Below are 16629 nucleotides of genomic sequence, written 5' to 3'. Positions count from 1 at the left end.
AAAGGTCAGTAGAAGCCAATGGAACAATCGGATTCCCACTTACCCTGGGAACCAGAATACAGTTTTATGTAAAGGGCTATTTGTGCCCACAGAGAGCTCCATGAGCCATGGTAAAATGATGAAAATGATGAAATGAGAAGCTACTGAAGGATATAATCCTGAGAGAAGCTTTGTCTAGATATTGTGGAAAACAATTGCTGAGATCCAGTGATAAGGGCTCTGATTGTGGCTCACAAGTGGCTAACTTCTTGCAATGATGCTCAGTCTTTCCCCACGAGGAAGACAGATGGTTCTGATATCTCTTTCTTTTCATATTGGGGCATCAGTTCTATCATGAGGGCTCTATCTTCATGGTCAATTATAAACCTTACTATTTCTCAAATTTTCCACCTTCTACTCTTATCACATTGGAAATTAGGGCTTCAAAACTTTAAGTCAAGGTAAGGGGGAAACATAAAAATTCCATTCATCACAACCATGCCAGATTAGAATACGTGGTAGCAGTGGGGTATGAAATTATTCCTGAAGAAGACTTGACGGGATGCAGTGAATTGACTGAATTGGGAAACTGAGAAACTAAAAGTATAAAGGGTGATGCCTAAGAACCTAGCTTGAGCAAGTGTGTGTAGGTGGGATGCTGTTTATAGAAAAGTAGAGAAAGAAGAAGAGAAAAAGTGGAAAATAACATAACTTAGCTATCAAAATTGGATAATTTGACCTTATATGTAAAGGTACATTCAAAAAAGACATGGGGTGGAGTTATTCAATGTAATAATTGACCCTAAAGATATATACTCATGCCAATAATGATAGATGATTTTATTGATTTCCAAGTAAAATGCTAAGTTATTTTACACTATTTGCTTGTTAACTTTATAAACAGCTCTATGATGTGGTTATTATTAGCCTTATTGTACACATGACTTAACAGAGGCAGAGAACAATTAATTGTTTGTGGTTGGTAATGCAAATATTCTCCAATATCTAGCTCTCCTGAAGATAAATGAAAGATAAATGCATGGAAAGTCCACCTAGTGTTTACAGAGTCAAGTGTGTCAAATGAGCCTAGGAAGATGGGTGGGTCCAGTCATAGATTTTAGATCCAGGTACCTAGACAAAGTCTGGTAACCAAAGGATCATCTGCATAAATGCATCAGAATTACTCTTCTTAATATGGTTAAAAGTAATGAAAGATAACATTTAGCAGAAATGTTCAGCTTTATCTAGTAAACACAGTATTTGAAAACTCTACTTTATCCTTTGGAACAAAATCTTCAAGCATTGGTGGGGTAATTTCATTTATTATATAATGTATTTACATCATAAAATTTTATATTTAAGTGAGGAATTATAACTAGTGCTTTTGCTAAATTGGTTTTCAGTAAACTAGCCTTGATAAAATGGGATTTAGAAAATTAATTTTAAGAAAGTTGTTCATTTCCACCATCCCAAATAAAGTTCTACTTTCAGAAAACAAAACAAAAGGCAATTCTGAATTAGCTGATGCTTCAGAGACAAAGAGACCTCTGATGGGACAAAATGAAAAAGACATCTTTTGTTCTTGGTTTGTTTCTTGCCTTTCATGCTTCCTTTTCTGACAATTGGCTCTTTGGTGCTGGCCATGGGAATGAACATGAAACTTCATGACAATGAATTAATAACCTCCCAGTTTAATTCCATACTCACTATTCACTGATGAAAGACAAAATCTCAGCATGAACTGGTTTAAACCAAAAGATACTGACTCAACCCTGTGCAGCCTGGGGAATAAAGGCTGGCTGTGGGAGCTTAGCTGATTCCTTTCTGGGTGCATCTTTCTTATGAATCAGTCACCATGACCCTATAGGTCTCAGCAACAAGTTCAGTTCCTGGGACTCCCAGGAATCCTCAGCCTGGATCTAGCCTATCAAAAGTTTAGAAAAGAATAAGACAGTTTAAGAAAAATAAAGCTGATTTAAAAATGTATTCTAGATTTCATGCCCTCATTTCTAAACTGTGATTTAACACAAAAATTATATGTATTTTCTTGTGTGTGTATGTGTGTGTGTATGTGTATTCAGTTCTGCATATGGGGTTTATATGTGTGTGTAGAAGAAAATGGTTAACTTTGCTATCTTTTTCAATTCAGTTGTTCTACATGTTCTTTTTTGAAAGAGGGTCTCTCACTGAACTTAATAGTTTCCTCCTTGGGTTGGACTAGCTGGCTAGCAAGCCCTAGGAATCCTCCTGTCTCTGCCTCTCCAGAGTTATGGTTACAGGCACATACTATTGTGCTCTGCTATTAAGTGGGTGCCTGGGATGCAAGCTCAGACTCAGGTCCTCATAATTGCAATGAGTCATCTTCCCAGCCCAACAGGTCTTTATTTATTTAATCTTTACTTACTTATCAATTTAGTTATTTGCAAGGGGAGAGAGAGAGAGAGAGAGAGAGAGAGAGAGAGAGAGAGAGAGAGAATGGTACACAAGACCTCTTTCCACTGCAAATGAACTCCAAATGCATGCATTGCTTTCTGCATCTGGCTTTACATGGGTACTTGGAATCAAAACCAGGCTGGCAGGCTTTGAAGTCAAGCAGCTTTACTCACTGAGCCATCTCCCCAACACCCCAATAGGTATTTAAATATGAAGTGAGAGACTTCTTTAAGCAAACAAGTCATAAGAAAATTAAAATCTTGGTTATTAAAGAGAAAGGGAGTCCTCATATGAATGCATTTTACAATGCTGATTTTCCACTAAATCTTCAAAATTACCTGGATATTAGGGCCCCTGGTCAAATGTCTCTCTGCTTCTCGCTGTCTATTTTTCCCTAATACATGAGTTTTTCCTAACAGCTCAAGCTTTTTGATAAAGGATACAGCTTTAATTAGAGTCTTTCAATAAGTAAGTTGGTAGTATTTTCTGTAACTTCAAGAAGGTAAGAATAAACTAAAATCAAAATATTTACAGGATGTCTAGTGAGTACCAGATAATATGCTAGGCAGTGAGGATGAAACAGAAAGCATGGTAGGTGAGATGGAAAAGTTCTATATGTTGAGTCCCATCCAGCATTTATGATAAGGAACTCTAAATGTGTTGAGGGAGTGACATAGAAGCATGAGTCAGGAACATCACCAGATGCTGCAAGGTGGTAGCAAGGAATTCTTTCCAAAGGAGGCAGCATCTGGGAGGATGGCAAGAAGCCAGGGGTGTGTGGGGTGAGGGATGAAGTGGCTAAGGTATGATCAGAAGGATCCATAGGAAGTAATGTGTACCAGATTCAATGACACAACAGCCTGACTCCTGCCAAAGACCTGAGCAAGTCCAAGGAGACCTTGAAAAGAGAGCAAGGGTTGGTGGTGATGGCTCAGCAGCTAAAGGTACTTGTGTGCAAAGCCTAATGGTCCTGGCTTGAGTCCCAACTACTCACACAAAGCCAACTGTACAAAGTGGCATATGTATCCAGAATTCATTTGCAAGACACCCTGGCATACCCATTCTCCTGCCTTCTCCCACCCAATCCTTTCTCTGCTTGCATTTTTTTTTTAAGTAATCAGGAAGAGCTGTGGATATGGAATGATTGGTAAATTTGTTGACTGGAAAACATGGAGACTGAATTCAGTCCCCACTACCCATGTGAAATGCCACTCATAGTGATACCCACCTATAATCTCAGTGCTGGTGAAGTGGGGATAGGAAGAACCCTGAGGATCACTGGGCAGATATTCAGACCTAGTTGGCTGGCCCCAAGTCACTGAGAGACCCTGTCGCAAGAAGAGGTAGAAGGGCAATAAGCTAGAAAAGATATATAAAGGGAAGAGAAAGAAAGGGAAGGGTACCGAATAGGATGATATTGTATATTTGTAAGCAGAAGAACAAATTAATGGGGGTGAAAAGGCCCAAGTGAGGTCAGGGGAAGAGATTGAGTAAAGCAAAAGTGGAGGGAGGGCTAATAAAAATCTATGAGGATATAAATAAGTCAGATTGAAACCTAATTTTTTGGACAACTGAACACTCAGAAGCCATAAATTGTTACTATAAAATTTTCAGTGCCAGGGATGGGATACCTTTCCATGAGTTGTTTTCCAGGGAGGACCCTGATGCCCCCAAAACATTATAGGCCATTGCTGAGGCCCTTGGTTTCCAACTAGGAATAGATGGTAAGACCCTATTGCTGAAGACCCCACATACTTTGGCTGCAAGGCCACTGAGAAATCCTGCTGGAACTGAGCTGATAACTTCCTTCATGTAGAACAGCTGACAGAAGCTGGAAGAAGCCATTCTGCATGCAGTTCAGTGGGAGTGAGAGAAATCACCAGTGAAGATACTTGACAGTGGACACTGCAAGTCTTATATTTTGCCAGCCAGAACAAATGAGCCAATGGGTGTAATAATGGCATGTTTTTCATGGTGGCAACCAACTGTCCTCTAATTGGACTGGAGGCCCACTCCATGGGAGGAAATACATCACTGATACTGAAAACCTAAAACAGGGGTAGTCATGAGCTCTAGGGGTATAACGTCTGCTGCTGTCCGGCTAAATGTATATAATATGGTTATCAAACTGCCCAGTAAGCACTTCTCCTAATGTTCATACCCTTACATTAATGCTATTCTCACTTTTGTTAGAGAACCTTCTCTTTTCAGATGACAGTGACCTTGGGATGACTCAGAAGGCATCATGGTGCTGGAAATAAGTGACAGGAGTGCTTAGTACTACAATATCTCTATCACACCTTCCAAGGCTCAGGGTCTAATGTGGAAGAGGTGGCAGAAAGAATGTAAGAACCAAAGGAAGGGTAGAACTCCTCACAATGTGCTCCTCCATACACAAAATGGTCTGGATATCCATGGCCTCACAGTGCCTGACACTACCTACATAAGACCATCATGATAGGAAGAAAAGATCTTGACATCAAAATAAAAGAGAGACTTATTGAGAGGGGGAGGGGATATGATGGAGAATGGAGTTTCAAAAGGAAAAGTGGGGGGAGGGAGGGCATTACCAAGGGATATTGTTTACAATCATGGAAGTTGTTTAAACAAAAAAAGAGGTACAAGGGGCTGGAGAGACAGCTCAGCACTTAACGTATTTTCCTGCAGTGCCTAATGACACGATTTCAATTCCTCACTACCCATGTGAAGCCAAATGCACAAAGCAGTGCATGCATCTGGGGTTCCTTTGCTGCAGCAAGAGGTCCTATTGCACCCAGCCTTTCCCTCTCCTTTTCTCTCTCTCTCTCTCTCCTTTCAAATAAATAAATGTAAAAACAAGAAGTACATGGCACTACTGAGGATGAGACTCAAGACCCAATGTTATACTCTTGCCTACACATGTATGGACACATATAAACACATGCCCACATAAAATCAAACACACATCAAAAAACTGAGTAGAGGCCTGGAGACATGGCTTAGTAATTAAGACACTTGCCTACAAAGCCAAAGGTACACACTGTTTTCTCCAGGACACAGGTAAGCCAGATGTACAAGGTGGCACATGGGTCTGGAATTTGTCTGCAGTGGTTGGAGGCCATGGCATGCCCATGCTCAATCTATCTGCCTCTCTCTATCTCAGAAATAAATAAACAGATTTTTAAGATGAATATAACAATAAGATATAAGTCTTAGGAGAGTCAAGACTGAAGGATTTTCAGTCATAAGCTGAACTTGAGATGTTTTCCTAACACTGTTGAGCTGAGATTTTAAGCAAGAGAGCAACATATTCAAATAGTGCCTTTCAATGATCATCCCGTTAATGTGTGGGCACTGGACTGCAGGAAGACAGGGACTAAGCGAAGTCAGTTATACATTATGGCAGGCTAGCAGTGACATGTTTAATGCATGAAATTTCTTAAAATAGTGTCAGAAAACATAGTTCAAAGTTTGCATTCTGGGATATATTATATTTTGATTTGTTTTAATTGTTATAAAACTTTTCTCAATCCTTTCAAGGACCTAACCCCATTTATTGAGTAATAAATAAATATTTTCTACCTTAATTTTGTTCAAGATGGCAAATGTGGTAAGCTCCAAATGCAGAATTATAACTGACCTGAGCAAATGGAAGAAATCCTGCCAGCTGAGGTGGGTGGGCCATGCAGCCAGGAGAGAAATATGGTCCAATCGTGGAAACTGAAATTGAAGTGGGTGGTATGTGTGGCAAGAGGACTGTCTTCTGTTTCCATGAGAAGGAGAGGGCAGAGCAGACAGCATTACCAACCACCTGCTCTCTTTCCCATTTTGAACTAGCCCTGATCCCTGAAGGACATCACCTGTGCTATAACACTAAGGGGTCAAAATCTAGACAAAGCTGATATGCTGAGTATAGTGAAAGGACAGCTGCTAGGGATGAAAGGATATAAGAAAGAATCCTAGTTTCTAAAAGTACTAGTTACCTTACTGTGTAGATTGTATTATATGATAAATTGAGTCCCTGTTTGTTTAAGCAGCTGTTTGTCTTTGCAGCCAGAGGCACTGATTACTGATATACCAGTCCTCAAAGAGAACAAATAATCCACTCAAGTATATCTAACCTATCCTGAGGAGGAGATTCCCCATATCACTGGGCGTCCCAGCCATGCCCCCAAGGGTCAAATGCACCCAGGGAAACACCACTATTTCCAAAGGGATTTACTCTGACATTCCAGCCCAAGGTTCTTTTTCTTTTCTGACATTCAATGAAGAAGCAGTTTAAACTCTAAAGGCTGAGCAGGACAGGAGGTAGTCCTTTTATCCTGCTGCTTCTAACTGGAGTTTGCCTTGATCTCTGAATGGGAATGATAATGCCATCCTCTGACACATGAAGTCCTTTAGGATTGCAGATGAAAGACATTTCACGCAAAGCCCATTCACCATTCTCCAAAGGTTTTCCATTTGCTTCCTTCAGAACTAACAAACTTTGTGTTTTTCAAGAGTCCCTGGTGCATCAGCTTTCAGTTCTCAATGCAAGATACACAAGGGCCAATGAAGAAAGCCTTGTCCTTGCGGTGAGGATTTCTGCACAAAGGTGACAGTGGAAAACTCACTATCATTTGTTGGCCAGGCTGAATGACATGGGGAAGGAAGGGGTTCTTCCTGCACTTCTAGTTAAACATTCTACCCCTGACCAATAGCCTCCAATGTAAGTGCCAGTTGGATAAGCATAGGCTTGTTTCTGTTGTTTATTTGTTCATTTTTAACAATAGCTATTTACACTGACTTTTCCTAGCCTCTAGGCACCTCATCCATTTCCCTGGTATTTAAAGACAGAGCATGGCTATTAGGAGCAAAGGGACTATATGTATGTTAAACACATAAATTGCTGTGGCTTTATGTAATTTATTAGAGATGAGTGTGAGGGGGAATATAGAAATGATTCCATTAATTTCATTTCCATTTTAGTGGTTATGTGGGTTTAGTTGCCTTGAAAAATCATCATCTTATTCTCTCAAGAGAGAGATTTGCATAACTGCAGAAGGGCTGAATGTGTCTTGGCATAAGCAATGGTGTCATGCTTACAAAGCTAGTTCTTTTAAGTCTCCCAGCCCCAGTCTCCTATAATAATTATTTTAGGGGCAATGAAATAAAGGAATTTGGAGCCTTCTTAATTCTACACATCCTTAATCTAATAACAGTATCATTGTGCCTTCCAACCAACTAGACCCTGGTTATTACTTCATTCATTCATATGTACATTCATCATTTCCTTGAAGGGCCTCCATCATGTCTATACTTGGAAAGTATAACATCCTGATCACATTTTCATGTCCGGAAAGCACTTTTAAATGTATTCACTCTATTTTCAAACCTTGATTTATAAGCTGGACATTGAGGAGGAATCAATTTAATACATATCAATTTTATCAAATCCCAAGATGTCTTCAAACAGAAATTACTTATCACAGAGCAAGTTAAAGCTGTATCTGTTTGTGGCTATCAGGGAAGCATTATGCACTAAACAAACAAACAGTGGCATAACTTACACATTGATTGAATTCTCAGCAAAGCCCAGCAAAACTCTACATTTTACATAAATAGCAACTCTTATCAGTACCTGTGACACCAATTAGGGATTGGGGGTTCATTTCCTCTGCCCATTAAAGACTTAAAGGACAGGAAAGAGTTTAAAAGAACAGAGTTTGTTTAAAAATACAAGTAAAGGGAGTGGAGAGAACCCAGAATCTTCATAAAGGATGGATTCCAGAGCTGGAGATCAAACATTCCAGTGGGAACCAGGCTTTTTATTGATTTAGGAAGTCCAGAGTCTATGATTGGTCAGTTTAAACAGAGATGCGGGCTTTGATTGGTCTGCAATGCATCTTGTACTATGCAGGTCTCAGAGAGCCAAACAAGCAAGTCCTCTAGCAGGAAAATTCACTTAGAATGGGGGAAGGAATTAGGAAATGCGTCGCCTTCTTTGTCATGTTCTGTCAGTACCTTGGGGTGCTCTAGAATATAGCCACATACCATAGGTCTTTTTTTTTCCTGTCTGCCTAGCCAAGGAAACTATCACCTACATTGTCTTTTCTTCATGATCTTTTATGATAGAGATGATTCTTGGAACCCCCAGTATTTAGAAAATAACAATATGGAATTTAAGTCAATGCTATAGTCGGGCATGTTATAAATACTGGAACCTGGACTTGGCCCTGTGTTTTTACACCAAATCTGGGCTTTTAACTGCAATACGAGGCTGCCTTAGGTAAGTATTTTCTAAGGAGCATATGCACTGAAATTTCTCAATTATTAAACCTGTATTTTTTTGTTGTTGTTGTACAAAAGCCTTTTGAAAATTTCATGAGGTCTGATTTGTTCACTACTGGTCTTTGTTAAAGTTACCTTCTTGATTCTGGGATAAAGCACCCAACAAAAAGCATCTCATAGGAAGAAAGGTGATTTTGACTTACACTTTTGATGAGAAGTTCCATGATGGCAGGGGAAAACATGGAATGGGCAGATGCTGGACAACACCTCTGCCACAGCAGGTAAAAAACTGTAACAGGAGAGTGAGCTGAACACTGGCAATCAGGAGCTGGCTATAACAGCCATAAGCCTACCCCCAACAACTCACCTCCTTTAGCAAGACTCCACCATCCAATCTGTAAACAGTTGGGAACAAAGCATTCAGAACACACGATTTTATTGGAGACATGTCATTCAAACCACATTTCACCCCTGGTTTCCCTAAATTGATGACCATCCATGATGATGAAATGGGGGTTAGGGCTCAGGAAAGTCTTTACCCCAAACCATAGGTTTGTGTGTATTTATAACCAAAGAATTGGATAAAGTAAGACCAAGAAGTATAATTATTAAATTATTATATTTATTGAGGGAAGTGCAGAATCAAGGAAAAGAAAATGAATAATACACCCATGTGGTCTGAGAGCTTACATAGTGAGCCTGGAAAAAATGTGAAATAGAGTTAGAGAGGAAAGAAAATATAAAGAGCTCCTGCCATGTGGACAGCAGGAGAGGTAAAAAGCCCATGTGGGAAGTAGGGGTCAGGGAGTTCTCCCCTCATTTCACTCCAGCTAGGATGACATTAAGGGGAGATTCACCAGAACCTGGAAGTTCGAGTGTTGAACAGGCCTCCAAGAAAGGTTGTCCTTCCTTGGTAAATGTATTAATATCCTTATGGTGGCAGGCCCTATCTTCTGGCTCAGGTAAGCCATAGAGACAGCCAATTGTTCTAGGCAAAGGGTTGTCTCAGGAAGAGGCTAACCATGACCCCAAGTTCTGGGGGCTAAACTTGACCAACCACATTGTTAGGGTTAAATCCTGGGAGGGGGGAAAGATCTCCCTCCCAGGAGGGGGCCAGTTTATTTGTAGAAAAGCAGATCTATAGAATAGATAAGAATTTAGATCATACTTTCATCTCTATCAAAGTGAAGACTGTAAGAATACTTTCAGAGACCCAGTCACCTAACTGCCTAACAAAGCTATCTGATGCCATGTAAATGATACAATGAATTCAGTTTAACTTTAAAAGTCCACATAGATTTTACCAATACTAACACTGTTAAAACATCTCCATGGCCCAAAGTGTCTTAATTATTAGCTTATGAAATCAAAAGCACATAATGGCACAGAGTAAACATTTATACTGAAAAAGATGGCATTGGGAAAGGTGGAACTAAAACAAGATTAAACATCAAATCTTACAGCTGCAAGTCCTGAATCTTTAACCAGTGACAAAGTCTCTGGGGTTCCAAATCCACCCCTCCTGGGCTGCCCATAGCCCAGGGAAATCTATGTCCTGAAGCTCTCTTTGGCAGCTACTCTGCAGTCCTTGTACCTCCAAAAGTCCTAGTGTCTCTAGTACAACACATGGTTCATCCACATGGCTTCATAAGGTCTCCATGCAAGGACTCCAATAACCCTACCTTACATCATGCTTTGGCAATTTTCAAACCACAAACCATGTTACAAATCCAGTGACCCGTTATTTACTGCAATTGTTATACTCCTATAATAACAGGAGGGGCTACAAAATTTATAATCTGGGAGAAATAAGGCTGACATTTAAGAGCAAGATACTCCTTCAGCAGTCAGGTCATCTAATTTCAAGATTCAACATCTTTCTGCTGTCCTAATTCAGAATAGGTGGCCCAATCTCAACAGTGATAATCTTCAGACAACTGCAGCTAAAGAAGGCTATAGCTGTGTTGGAGAGATGGCTTGGTGGTTAATCACTTGCCTATGAAGACTAAGTGCCCTGGTTTGAGGCTCAATTCCCCAGTATTCACATAAGCTAGATTCACAGGGTGGCACATGTATCTGGAGTTAGTTTGAAGTGGCTGATATGTCCATTCTCTCTCTCTCTCTCTCTCGTTCTCTATTACTCATAAATAAATAAATAAATAATAAATAAATAAATAAATAAATAAATAGAAGGCAATAGTCTTTAACCTAAATGTTCATTTCTTTCTGTGCCATATTCTTCTGCTCACACCAGTCCATTTCTTCAAAATTCATCACTGCTCAAGATCTCAGGACACAGGAAGAGCATAGGTAGACATTCATACAAACTGCCTCTATCTCAGGCTGGGCAAACCTCTTCACCCCCATCATAAGCCAAGCCTGCATTTTCTATAGTCTGTCTGTACTTAGGTCTTTCAACTCTGACCAGAATGATCCATCAAACTCTGCTTATAGGACTGAAAGACATCTTTTAGACCCTAGTTTCAAATCCTTTTACATTCCTCCTGCAAATCAGTGCTTTATAATAATCAGTTTTCTAGCAGCAACAACCCCACTCTCCTGAGACAACTTTCTGTAGTTACTTTTGTTGGGTTAAAGCACATGATCAAAAGCATCTGCTCAGAGAAACTTCTTATTTTGACCTACAGTCTACAAGGGGTGCTTGAGATGAGCCAAAGATGAACATTATCTCCTTGCCATAGCAAGTGGAAAACAATATCAGGATTGAACCCCGGCACATGGGAGCTGACTATAATTCTCCTAAGCCATTCCCAATAACGCCTCCAGCAAGGCTCTGCCACCAGCTGGGGTCAAACATTCAGAACACATGAGTTCATTGAGGACAATTGATCCAAACCACCACAGTATTATTTCCTAAGAGACTGGATGGGGCTGAGTTCACCAATCCGGTTCTCAGTTCTCATTCAAGGTATCTAGGTGCTACCAGTGGATAGTTCTCAAAAGCTAAAATTGAAACTACCATAGGTCCAAGCTATCTCTTTCCTATTCATATGCCTTAAAGGCTCTAGACTTAACTCTAGAAATTCCTGCAAATCCATGTTTATTGTTGCTCTATTCACCATAGCTAGAAAATGTAATTAGCCTAGATCCTCATCAACTAATGAATAGATAATGAAGATATAGTACACATGCACAATGGAGTTTTATTGAGCTATAGGAAAAATTAAGCCATATGTGGTGGTGCACGCCTTTAATTCCAGCACTTGTGAGTCAGAGGTAGGAGGATCTCCATGAGTTTGAGGCAACCCTGAGATTACATAGTGAATTCCAGATCAGCTTTGGCTAGAGTGAGAGTCTACCTTGAAAAACAAATAAACAAAAACCAAGAAAAATTATATTATGAAATTTGTACAAAAATGGATAGCTCTAGAAAACATTATTCTAGGTGAGGTAACCTTTTCTTAGAAAGACAAACACCGTATGTTCCTATCTTTGAAACTTTAGATTTGTGTAAAAGTTGCAGCAAGAGTCAGTAGACATCAGGAAGCTAGAAAGGGGCTATGTGACTGGGGGAAAAGGGGAAGGCTTAAGGAAAGAAAATAGACTGTAGTGGAAAGCTGTGACAATTATGGGGATGAAGTCATGGGAGGAGAATTAACCAAAACTAAAGACTTATGAAAAAGCCATACTTCTTTGTTAGCTATTTAAAATACATATTGTTTTTAACAAGAGTTTGAATAAAAGGACAATACATGGGTGGATAATGCTATTTCCAGAAGCTATAGGTTGTTATAGGACAATTACAATGCCAGTGGGGGGATACCTTTCAGGAGTTGTTGGATAGAGAAGCTTATGAGGCCCTAAAACAATATACAATCTTGGCTGCCCACCAGAGCTACATGGTAAGACCCTATTGCTCAAGATACCACATGTTACAGCTGCTTCAAAATACTAAGAAATCAAGTGAAAACTGATGTGGACACCTGCTCCTTACTGGCTAAGCTGTCTTAGTGCTAGAAAGTGCTTTCCAGCCTGATGGAGAGAAAAGTCATTAGCACTTTTACCCAGCAGTGAACCCTGGGATATACATAACCAAACAGCAAGGCAAGATGTGCCAGTGGCGCAATGACTGCGTGACTGCTATGGGGTGTAGCAGTTACCTTCTTGTTGCTAGATATACCTGATCTGCCACAGCTTATAGAAGAAAAGGGCTTATTTTGGCTTACCACATGAGTAGAAAGGTGACATACATCATCATGTATCAGTGCAGGGAGGAAGCAGAAATGCGAGCTCAGCTAACACTGACAAGTAGAGCAGGGCAATAAAATGGCAAGTCCCACCACCCCCAGTGACATGCCTCCAACAGCAAGGTTCTACCTCCCAAAGGCTTCAGCAGCTAAGGCTTAAGTGTGATGTTTAATCGCAAACATACAAGGCTATGAAGGGCACTTTCCATTAAAATCATCACATGGGGAATCCAGCTGCTCTTTGATTGGATTTGAGGTCTGTTCCATGGAAGAAACATTTATGCCTAGTACTGAAAAACTCCTAAAAATCCTACAGCTTGGAAGGTTTTCAAGATCAAGTCAATCTGCTCTGGAAATTTCTCTAGTGGCCCTCATTGGTGCAGGGATAGGCCCAATATGATCCAGCCTATAAAGACCAAAAGGAACAACCTGTGTCCTGTAGTTAGAAAGGTGAATTATCACTCTCCATAGAATGAAGCAGCACCTTGCTGCAGCTGCTCTTGGAACCTATCGTGACCATAGAGGGAACCCAGCTACTCCAGAGGAGGAAGCAGTCAAGTGGACAGTACAGAAATAAGCAATCTCTGAAGGGTTAAGCCTGATCACATACTTCCTTATGGGAGATAAACTTCCTTTTGATTTCACTCACTTGAACCATAGTTTCTTTATAGCCAAATGCAGCCTAAAGAATATAGGTAACCATACACCTGTAATAAAGCCAGGAACACTGAATGGTTGGTTGTACCCATGTACCTCACACAGCATTGCTATGACCCAGGAAGTTTCTGCGATTGCCATCATCCCTTAAGGATCTTCTGATGACATGATCATCAATCCATTAAGTAAATATAATACCATATTTCAAGCATTCCAAATTTATATTAAACTGGCTATACCTGGATCTTCCCCTACTTTAATCTTAGCCTCGTCATATTTATCTTTCTTCAATCTTCTGGCACATTGGCTTTATTTCAAGTCTTCTGATTACCATGTTCCCCTCTGTCTCATATCCTTGGAGGACTTAGTATGTCAGCCTTCTGAGCTCAGCTCAGTTAATGTCTCATCAGGAAGCTGCCCTGGTCTCCCTGTGAATGAGTCACTCCACAGGCATTACTACAATAGAGATATGAACTGTTTCTTAAATCTGTTCTCCCCTTCATTAAAATGACAACTCAAGATATTTAAGCACACTGAGCAAGAGGAACTAGTTAATGCCTCTTTTTAAATGAAGGGTGACCCCAGTGCAATTACTATAGGTGATTATGTTTTGTGTGTGAAATATTCCCAATAGGCTCATTTGCCTGACTATTTGATCCCATGATAGTGATGCTCTTTTGGGGGGAATGTGGAATCTTTAGGAGGAGCGGTCTAGCTAGAAGTGAACTGTGAGGGAGGACCATAGCCAAGCCTTACCTTTGTTTCCACCTATCTGCTTCCAGGTTTGCTGAGACCTGACAGCCTCTGCACGCTCATCCTGTATCATGCCTCCCCTGCCTTGATGTAGTCCCTCAAGTCATAAATCAAAACAAATCCTTCCTCTCATGTTGTTTCATGTCAGGCATTTGACCACAACAATAAGAAAAATAACTAAGATATTACTGCAGTTAATTAATTTATTAATTAAATTTAATTAAATTACAAGATTAAATTAAATTAATGCCTGATCAATTCCTATCAAAAGTCATCATTCTAGGACATCCCAGTGTCAAGCTATGGCTTCTTGCTACCAGGAGGGTGCTCTCTGGGCTGGGGCTGACTAGACGTGATGGACGCCAAGAGTAGTCTGCAGTATGACAGGTTGGTATTAGATGATAAGTGACCTATCTCCCTTGTTAGATTGAATTACTAGCTGGATTTACTAGGTGGGAAGGGTGGAATGAAACTGGAGAGTTCAGGAGGGGTTGAGTGCCTAGCCTCTTCCACACTGCCACCTGCAGACCCCAGTGGGACTGAGCCTCAGTTTTCCATAGCAGTAGCATTCTAGACATATTTATTATTAGCTTCTTTTTCTTCTCACCTATCATCACAATCCTCTGATATTACCACCCCAAAACACTGCATAGAGTTCATTTCTTAAATTGGGGTTTGTATCTAACAAAACCTAGCCTAGGAGATAGTGTTCTCTTACACCTATCAGTTTCCCTGATCTTCCCAAATGAAGCAGATTCAAAGCTTTCTTTTCTAGACACACGTATACTCACATAGTACCTATATTATACTTTTATTATTTCTTTTATCACATTGGCTCATCTTTCTAGTACGAATCATGTTCTTTCCTGTGTTATTGGCATCGTATGCTAGAAGTGATTTCCGAGCATGCCAGCAGCTTCTCAATGAGCCTTTATACTGCTTTGCCTCCTGATCACAGTACAGCACTTTTTCAACTTGCATATCGAGTAAAAAGCTCTGGTTCTGGTGTCAGATCAATTTAAGATCTCAGTTCTATACCCAACTAGCTGTGTAATTTTATATCGTATATCTCTGGGTGTGTTTCATTATGAATATAATAAAAATATAAGTAAAATACACTTTTTAATGTTTGGGGGGAGTTAAGTTAAGCAATGTATGTAAAACATTTAGCAAAATGTCTGAAATAGCTCAATGAGTATTTTCTATGATAATATTTATTACCACTGATATTGATAGCATTAATTCTTCCATCTTCCCTAGCATAGTATAAAAGCCCATTTGGCATATAGTAGACAGAAAATTGGTCTTGGTTTATTAAATAAGGAGGTGAATTAGAGCAGCATAGTTTTCATAACCAAAACTTGACCAATGGATTTTTATAGCATACAGCAATATGCAGCTAAGCCACTTGGTCATCAAGATTCCTCACAGAAATATGTATAAACGCAAAGTGTACTTTCATCTGCTCTGACAGTGATATACCTTGTTATTTTATTTTCCTGAGATGTTCAAAGGTACAAGTTGTGTATCTTTCTTCTCCTTTGATCTGTCCAGGACATGTTTAAAGGTCATCCTCACTGCACTCAGCCTGTCCATGTGTGAGGTGGATAACCTTCTCCTGGCCCCCTGTATAATGACAGAGTGAACCTTAGAAATGGAACCTGGGCCAGGTTATTCCTCTGCTAAAATTCTCTCAAGAGCTTCTTACATCCTGCTGTAAAGTATGGCTTACAAAGTCAGCCATTGTTCATGCCAGGGGCCCTGGCCATATCATGGCAGCAGGGTAAATTCTTCCCAAGCTGAAGTTCCTATGATTTCTCTGTAGGAAGGCTTCCTCTTCATATGCCAATGTCCATGCTAGTTGCTTTGCCAGAAATCCCTTCTCCATTCTTTGTCTTTGCCTGGCAAATATCTATTCACCTTCTATGATTCAGTCACCAAAATGGCTTTTCTATACCCAATCCTCCAGTTAGGGAAAGCTGGCCATGTCTTCTTAAGTCCCTCCTCAAAATGATCTGTCTTTAGTTCTCGCTTCAGCAGCACATATATTAAAACTGGAACAATAAAGAGATTAGTATGGCCCTTGTGCACGGATGGTACATGAATTTGTGAAGCATTCCATATTATATTTAAAAAAATCTGCCTTTGTACCTACAATGCTAATTGGTGAGACCACAAGATGTCCACTTTAGATGGCCTTCTCCTTTCCTGAATCCAAACTCCTCCCACACTTAGATCCTGGCTCCACCAAACTTCCCTTCATACTCAGTGGCTAAGAGCAGCAGGACTTTTGGCTTTAGGAGTTTAAAGCTGGCAATAGCTGACTCTCACATTTGACAAGATACCGTCA

General features: G+C 40.1%; 1 non-coding gene across 1 annotated transcript; it reads left to right on the top strand.

Moving 5' to 3' along the window:
- The first annotated feature begins 16303 nt into the window (after window positions 1–16303).
- LOC123454916 lies at window positions 16304–16407 on the top strand. Its single transcript, XR_006633566.1, has one exon. It is a non-coding gene; the product is annotated as a U6 spliceosomal RNA (small nuclear RNA).
- Window positions 16408–16629: the final 222 nt, after the last annotated feature.

The sequence above is a fragment of the Jaculus jaculus genome, chromosome 14 (assembly GCF_020740685.1).
Source record: "Jaculus jaculus isolate mJacJac1 chromosome 14, mJacJac1.mat.Y.cur, whole genome shotgun sequence".
NCBI lineage: Eukaryota > Metazoa > Chordata > Mammalia > Rodentia > Dipodidae > Jaculus > Jaculus jaculus.
The sequence above is the reverse complement of the archived record's forward strand: the minus strand, read 5'-3'. Positions and strand labels throughout refer to the sequence as shown.